The sequence below is a fragment of the Antedon mediterranea genome, chromosome 5 (genome assembly GCF_964355755.1).
Source record: "Antedon mediterranea chromosome 5, ecAntMedi1.1, whole genome shotgun sequence".
Lineage (NCBI taxonomy): Eukaryota > Metazoa > Echinodermata > Crinoidea > Comatulida > Antedonidae > Antedon > Antedon mediterranea.
This window is the reverse complement of record NC_092674.1, coordinates 22,830,752-22,838,684: the sequence shown is the minus strand read 5'-3', so window position 1 is coordinate 22,838,684 and position 7,933 is coordinate 22,830,752.

Sequence of the window (7,933 nt, the reverse complement as noted above, 5' to 3'; positions counted from 1 at the left end):
AATATCAATCATTTCTGTTTGATTAGAAAGAAAGAAAGAACATTTTTTTTCTTAGGCGCATATTCGTTGACATTAGACGTGGAACGTCAGAATCTTTATTTCGTTGCATATGCATTTAGTGAAATGAGAACCTGTGACGTCACTGGACAGAATATCCAGAGTTTGTTTACAACAGGTTCAGTTTTATCCATTGATTTTGACGAAAGTTCTGGGTAAGTAAAATTATTCAGGTACAATATATAGGCCTATGTATGCTATATTGCTTATTTTCATTATTGCTATGTTCATTTTTTAGTATGTTAAAAAACAAAATCTCGTTGTTATGTAAAGCTAACAGTTGACAATTAATTAAGGGGTAGCTCCGAGTTTGAAATTTCTATTGTATTACAAAATATTAACAACAACATTGTTAAAATAATTATTTAATTTAATGGATTTTGACGAACGTTCAAGGTAAGGTGAATAATCTGAAATGTTTATGAAATTTAAACAAATACGATAAAATAGAAATTGAGGAGGTGTTGAGGAACGATTATTCTATTTTCATGTGTGAGATGTGAAATTAAATTATTGTCGTAGTTGGCCCGAGTACGTCCACACAAATATCTGTAATATAATTGTCTAATAACATATTGATGCTATTTATTTTCATTTTAGGTATATCTACTTTTGCATTCGTTACCAATCTATTCAAAGATTTCATCGAGACAGCCCGTCAACTTCATCTTTCGTTGTGACTGGAATTTGTGATGGCCTTTCTGTGGACCCAACAGGTACACTGATATATATATATTGTTTACACTAACAGTCAATCATGTTTGTATTAATACAAATTCAATTATTTTATTGTGTCAAGTACTATGGCTCGAATGTTGTCTTCCTTGTCACATATAAAAAACATATTAAAACTAAAACTAGACTAGATATGATGACGTCACAATGTCCGGTTAGCTATATTGACGCATGATCCAATATCTACAAGTCATCAAAATTCAGAATACGTAACAAAAATAACTTAACTGTTAAAGAAAAGTATAATTTTGACGAATTTTGTGAACTTTTTCATCAAAAACCCGCATATCGTATTTTAAGTCGAAATTGTGTAAAATGCTGGATATCACGCGAAAAAATATGTTTTAATTTTTAAACGCTGCACAACTTCATGTAGCTACTTTTGAAAATCTTTCACATAAGGAAACACAACTTATGTACGAAAACAATCACTTGCGGCCCATCAAGAAACATCAGTGTGCCAAATGTAAACACGTACCATTCAATGGTTTCAGAGGAGATAAATGACGCGATCAATTTAGAAGCATTAATAATAATAATTATATTGAATGGTGAACATGTAAATAATCAAACAAACACCGATTGCTTTTGACTTCATACAAAACAACTTAATGCAAAACTATTTTATAATTTATTTGTGGAAAATATAATATCAACTTCTATCGCAAAAGAAAAATGGGAGATAGAATTTAAAAATTACACTTTTGCATAGAATACCGTATGGTATAACAAGATGTTTTCTATGAAACATATCACAAAAGTCGCGCAATTCAATTTCAAACTACTACATCGTATTCTTGCGTGTAAAAGTAAGTTAAAAATTTGGAAACTTTCTATAAATGACATATGTGAAAGATGTAATAGTGAAATTGAAAATGAAAACCATTTGCTATTTTCATGTAATAAGATTAAACCCATATGGATTGTATTTAAGTTTTTGATCTCAAACTGTTTTGTACAAAAGATTGATATAACCTGGCGTAATATTGTTAAAGGATCGGAAACGAAAACTGTAAATGAACTTATTTCAGTATTTACTTTTTGCATTTATAAATTGTGTTTAGTAATAAGAAAAGAAAAGAAACAAAATCAGGAATCAAAAAAAATTTGGAGATTATTTTACTATGAATTAAAGCATTTATTAACAAATGAATTTATGCATAATTTACATAAGGCTCAGAAGAAATGTAAAGATAAACTATTAAAACTATCAAAAGATTTGATGTTAATAATTTAATTATTTTATTGATTCATTTTTCTTTCTTACCTTATCATAATGGACACAAATCCTGTATATCGACGTAAACTCTGTTTATAGGCATCTATATACTTTTTAAGATGACAATAGTTCAAATACACGTAGCATGTCAATATAATCTGTATGTATTGGTATTTGTTTAATATATTTTTCTATATTTGCAATATTTTATATCGTATACATGTCAATTTAATCTATAGGTATGTGTATTTGTTCAATATATATACTTCTATATATTTTTATATATTTGCAATATGTTATACCGTAAATACAAATTGTAAGTAGTAGTTGTATAAGATGACATCGGGTATGAAGCGTCTCACATACACACACAGCCAAAATCACATCTTGGACTTGCACAGTGTATGGACTCTAACCTTACGGTTTTCATTAAATATACCATTTCATGCTATCATTCTAAATAACTAACTTTTAACCTATTGCATTCCTCTTTTTTCATTCCATCCATTTTATCTTGGTGAAAAGGGAGGATACTACATTTTCCTCCCCTGAGTTTATAGCCTCTCTACTCGAACACAAATAAGAACACAAATAAGATAGTTTAACAAGAAAATTGTAATCATGTATTTTACCGCCATTTTTCATTTATACATTTTAATTAACATCGTATCTAAAATTTTAAATGAGAAATATATACCTGTATTTTAACTACTTTAAACACTTACTTTTAATTGTCACAAATGTACTTATGTATATAATATATTCATCCATGAGAATTCAAATAAACGTGAGAAGAACTCACACAAGACAAAAAATAATTATATAGATACTGTTTAGAAACTGAGTTTGAAATGACGTTGGTCAAGCTCCATCCATGTGTTCAGTTTTTAATACTACTAATGGTACATTATCTTCGTTTTAGGTCAAATCATATTTTGGACAGATGTAACACACACCGAAGTGTGGTCGGTGAATAGTGATGGTAGTAACAAACAAAAGATCGTGCCAACATTTTCTTATCTAGGATCTTATTATTTAATGGTTGTTGGAAACTTTTTGTATACGCGGGAAAATTCAGGCAGTATGTTTAAATACACTTATGCCGGCGACGCGCTTGGGGCAGTTGCAACACTCATTACTACACATCCTTATGACGGGCTACATGCAGTTGCTATCATACAAACATCGTCTCAAATAATAGATAATGCACTGGGTGAGTTTGAAACTATTTAAGTATGTAACAATTAGCCTAACTTGGCAACAACGTATATATTCAATACTTCCTTCGATTGCACTATTTGCCTCCACTCTACTTGGCTGCATTGCCTACTGTACATCCCTATAATAATTACATACCATGGTGTACCACTGCCACAAACACATTCCTTATTATTTTGTGTTGGAAATGTTTTAAATTTCTAAAAGTGGAACAATATGAGAAAAAAATGAGAAATAATGCACTCGAGACATAAAATTAAAGTAAACTAGACTAAATACAAAAGAAGGTAAAATATGTTTGCAACATTTTTATTTATTTATTCATTTCAAAACATTTAAAATAAAAAAAAAAACAATAATTCAATAACGGAAACAATTTTTTGCTTAATGTTGCAATGATTAAAATGAAATATGTATTATGTGTGTTTGTATAATATATGAGAAAGAATCAATGTTGGACACATCCACTAAAAGGGGAGGGAGGGGGGGTGGGGTGGGTGGGGGGGGTGGTCGGAGGGAGAGAGGGGATGCTGGGGGAGAGAAAATAACCTACCAACAAAATATCATAGTAAAGACTTTATCATCCAAAATGAGGAAACTCGTTTTGCATTTGATAAACACGTTTCTGTAGGGCATACTAAGTAATTCAGAAATGTATAACCTTTGCAGGTAAATCCTGTGCCTATTACAAGCCGTACAAACATACCAGTGGATGTCAGTCAGATATCAACAATTTCAACATTGCACGAAGCTGCATAAGATGTGGAATAAAGTGCCTACACAAGGATAATTGTTTGGGGTTTAAACTCGACAAGCAAGGCTGTCATTTGACAACAAATTCTACTGTTGAAAACTCGCAAGCTGTTCGTTTCGAAATGGAAAGTACAGAAGTTGAACCCGAGAGTATTCCTTTTGAAGACAGTTATTCGACGATATAACGTATTCGTTTATGGCAATCAAATGATTTATTACCTTCGTTATTATGTCCGGATCGGAATTTTAAAATGAAAATACAAATTACAATGTATAAGTATGTTATAACAATAATTTAATTCATATTATATAATCAACTGATGTTGAAAACTCGTAAGCTGTTCGTTTCGAAGTGGAAAGTACTCCTATTGAAACCATGAGCATTTCTTTAGGAAACAGCTATCCATAAACTATTCGTTACCAATAATTTTATGGACATTTTTGTTGAAAATGACTAGCTATTCAACTGGTTGGGGATGATTGAGTATAACATACTTAAACTCCTTCTGACTGGATTGAAAAGTAGTAGTAGTAGTAGTATTCATAGTTTTGCCAATTTTAAATTAATGTTGACATGATAGAATTTAAATTTCTTTAATTGATATAAAAATGAAGGATATCATTGTTAATAATATTTCGAAGAAAACAATTCTTTCATTAAGCTACTAACTAAAATGTAAACTAAATGTCTAGTAGACTTTCGCATGGATATATTTCAATCCAACTTGGAACAGCTATAACTGACCAATCAGGTTTCAGAATGTCATTCTATGACAAGACACCGACATAATTGTATCAGTAACAACTAGAAATGCACTCCAAAAGTGCATACCTTCACCTTCTGTGAAATTCTCCTACATAAGGTTGTTGTGTGTGTCGTAATGCTGTGTGTAAGATTTAGGCTAATTTCACTACAAGCTTGTGTATGCTAGTTTGGTGTAAAAGCCTTTCAACTACACAATAGTTTCAGTTGACTAACAATAGTGTAATATAATGATATACTTTTATAATTAAGAAATCAACCTTTGTATTAGGATTCAAATGAGTTCACAAACTTGGCCCAGAAAGACCAGTGGAGAAATTATCCAGATGTTTTAAAAGTCCATTTAGTACATAATTTAACCCCTAAAGAAAACACTTTGCTTAACTTTGTGACCTTTCCCATCGTTAAACCAGGAGAGATTGACACTATTTAAGTACAGATTTGACAGTGTTATCCATCATTGAAATACCTTATTATACCGTTAATCACTTCTACCTAAACACCCCTGGATAAACTTAGGACCAATCAGTAACCTCTAAAATGACGTAATTACATATGCAAATGAACTGAGCCAATATACCCCCAAGTTTCAGAAGAGCCCAGACACACCTCACAGCCACTTCCTCAGAAGAACGCCTAGACACTCACACCTCACCAACTGCCTCACCCAATCCTTTGTTCCTTATACTTATAGTTGTATATTATACTGAAGCATTATTGTATCATCAAGTATTATTGAATAAACAATATATGTGTTACTACAGTCAAGCGAGTAAGAGTCTTCATTACAAGTCAGAAACCTCATAACACAAAATTACAATAGAACAGGAACGCCACCAAAAAACGAGTGAATTTGAAAAGAAATAGGGGTTTTAAAACTACTTGTTTAAAAAAACCTGTACATTAAATCAAATTATGTTTGAAAATTACAAATCACAAATTATAACTCTTGCCTTTTGTACAAAAATAATAATAATAGTCCTTTAGGAGGGCCTTGCGTCATCAAAACTATACATTATGTTATGTTATTAGATCTACTCGCAGGCACCTATTTACACTTTTCAATTTCTAGTAATAATCATTTTCCTAGAGATAGTAAGGAACGGTATTGTATATTGTACCATCAACTCATGCTATATTCATGATTACCATGTAAACAAATATTTATTACAGTTATAAAACAAATTAATTGAATTTATACTTATTTGATGTGAAATGTTCGTGACGAATTACGTGACATCCTGAAATACACATTTTTAATAATCAATAATCCCCTCGGCGTATTGATTGTACACGTTGTACACATTTGATGTAAAAAATAAATACATTTAGGTCTATTATATTTTAATATATATTTCATTGACTACGCTCGCGTACCATCTAGGTCGTGCCCAGAGATGGTTCTCGAATACACATAGTAAATTCAGCGTAAAAAACTGGTGATCTAAAATGTACGTACCACAGGACTATAAAATACATGTTTACATTAACGAATAAATAGACACGGTGATTCGTATGTATTCAACTAAAATTAGCACCTGGGAATTACTTACCGAAAGAGAAACTTGCGCTTTAAATGGCGATCAAAAATATACCTAAAGTTTATTCCCAAAGGGCCCATATATTTACCTACCAAATATTTGTACTGGGAGACTTAGAGATTGGAATGTTCCATTTATCATTTTTTCATTAGAGCAAATATAAATATATACATTCTAAACAAATTGTTGAAAAAATCAACTCTCTCTGTCTAGGAGTTTTTGAGATATTTAATCTTGTAATTTCACCCTAATTTGCATATTTAAGCTAATTTGCATATCATCGGGATGAGTGATGAAGTATGAAGTTCAAATGTTGATTTCTTATCATATGTGCACCCGATTACGGTTCATGTCTAACAAAAAGAAACTGCTGCGCTGTTTCATGTCAAGCGAGCATAACAGGCCCATCCATATCACGCATGTGTCACTGTTGCATGTCCCAGTACTGTACTATTGTAAAACTTCATTCATCTAATGTGAAATTGTCCGCCGGCAACCAGAGTGAATGATTTCAATTGATATTTGATTTGTTACCTACGGAAGCCCGTTCGGGCCACACGTTAACTATATTTTAAAAGCCAAATAGAAATGCGCCGAATGCTGAAAGAGCCGAACGTAATGGTAAATGGGCTGAATAAAAAAGAGCCGAATGCTGAAAGAGCCGAACGTGATGGTAAATGGGCCAAATAGAAATGCGCCGAATGCTAAAAAGAGCCGAACGTAATAGTAAAAGAGCCGAATAGAATTAAAGTTTGCTGCCGGAGGCGGCGATGGCGTTCCATATGCAACATCGCCTCTGATCCAATGCACGTACATGTCACGTGACGGGACATGTACTAATTATTAAGTGGCGGCCGCCAGATAATTAAGTGGCGGCCGCCAGATAATTAAGTGGCGGCCGCCAGATAATTAAGTGGCGGCCGCCAGATAATTAAGTGGCGGCCGCCAGATAATTAAGTGGCGGCCGCCAGATAATTAAGTGGCGGCCTAGTTCGTGCCCACAGATGGTTCTCAAATACATAGTAACTTCAGCGTAAAAAAACTGGCGATTTCAAATGTACGTACGGCAGGACTACAAAACATTGTCGTTTTTACAGAAACAAATAAATAGACACAATGATTTATGTAGTCAACCAAAATTAGCACATAGAAACTTGTCACAAAATGAGTCAAAATGTGTTATTTGGACTCATTGAAACAAACCCAATTTTGTTAAATTATTCTTTATATCTCTTTATTATCCAATCAGTAACGAAATATTTTTTTCATATAGGCCTATAAATAATATACCACACTAATAGAGTAAAACATTTCCGATTTAATACTTTATTAAAACTGTCACTGTCTCATGGTCGATTGAAATAGTAAAGTACATTTAAAGACCACTAATACGTTTATATTTTTGTAATTATTAATTAATACAAACGTTGAGAAACAACTGACAGTAATAAAGTATCTACTATCATGTGTTTATAATCTAAAAGTAGGGGCTACCCACACTCACAGTGATAACGTTTATTAGTATATTTGTTTATATTATATCTAACAGTATCAACACACTTTTGATTCAAATGGCGATCAAAAGTGGTTAATACCTATTTGCAGTATTGTATAGCATTACAATACTATTTCTGTTTATTCTCCAAG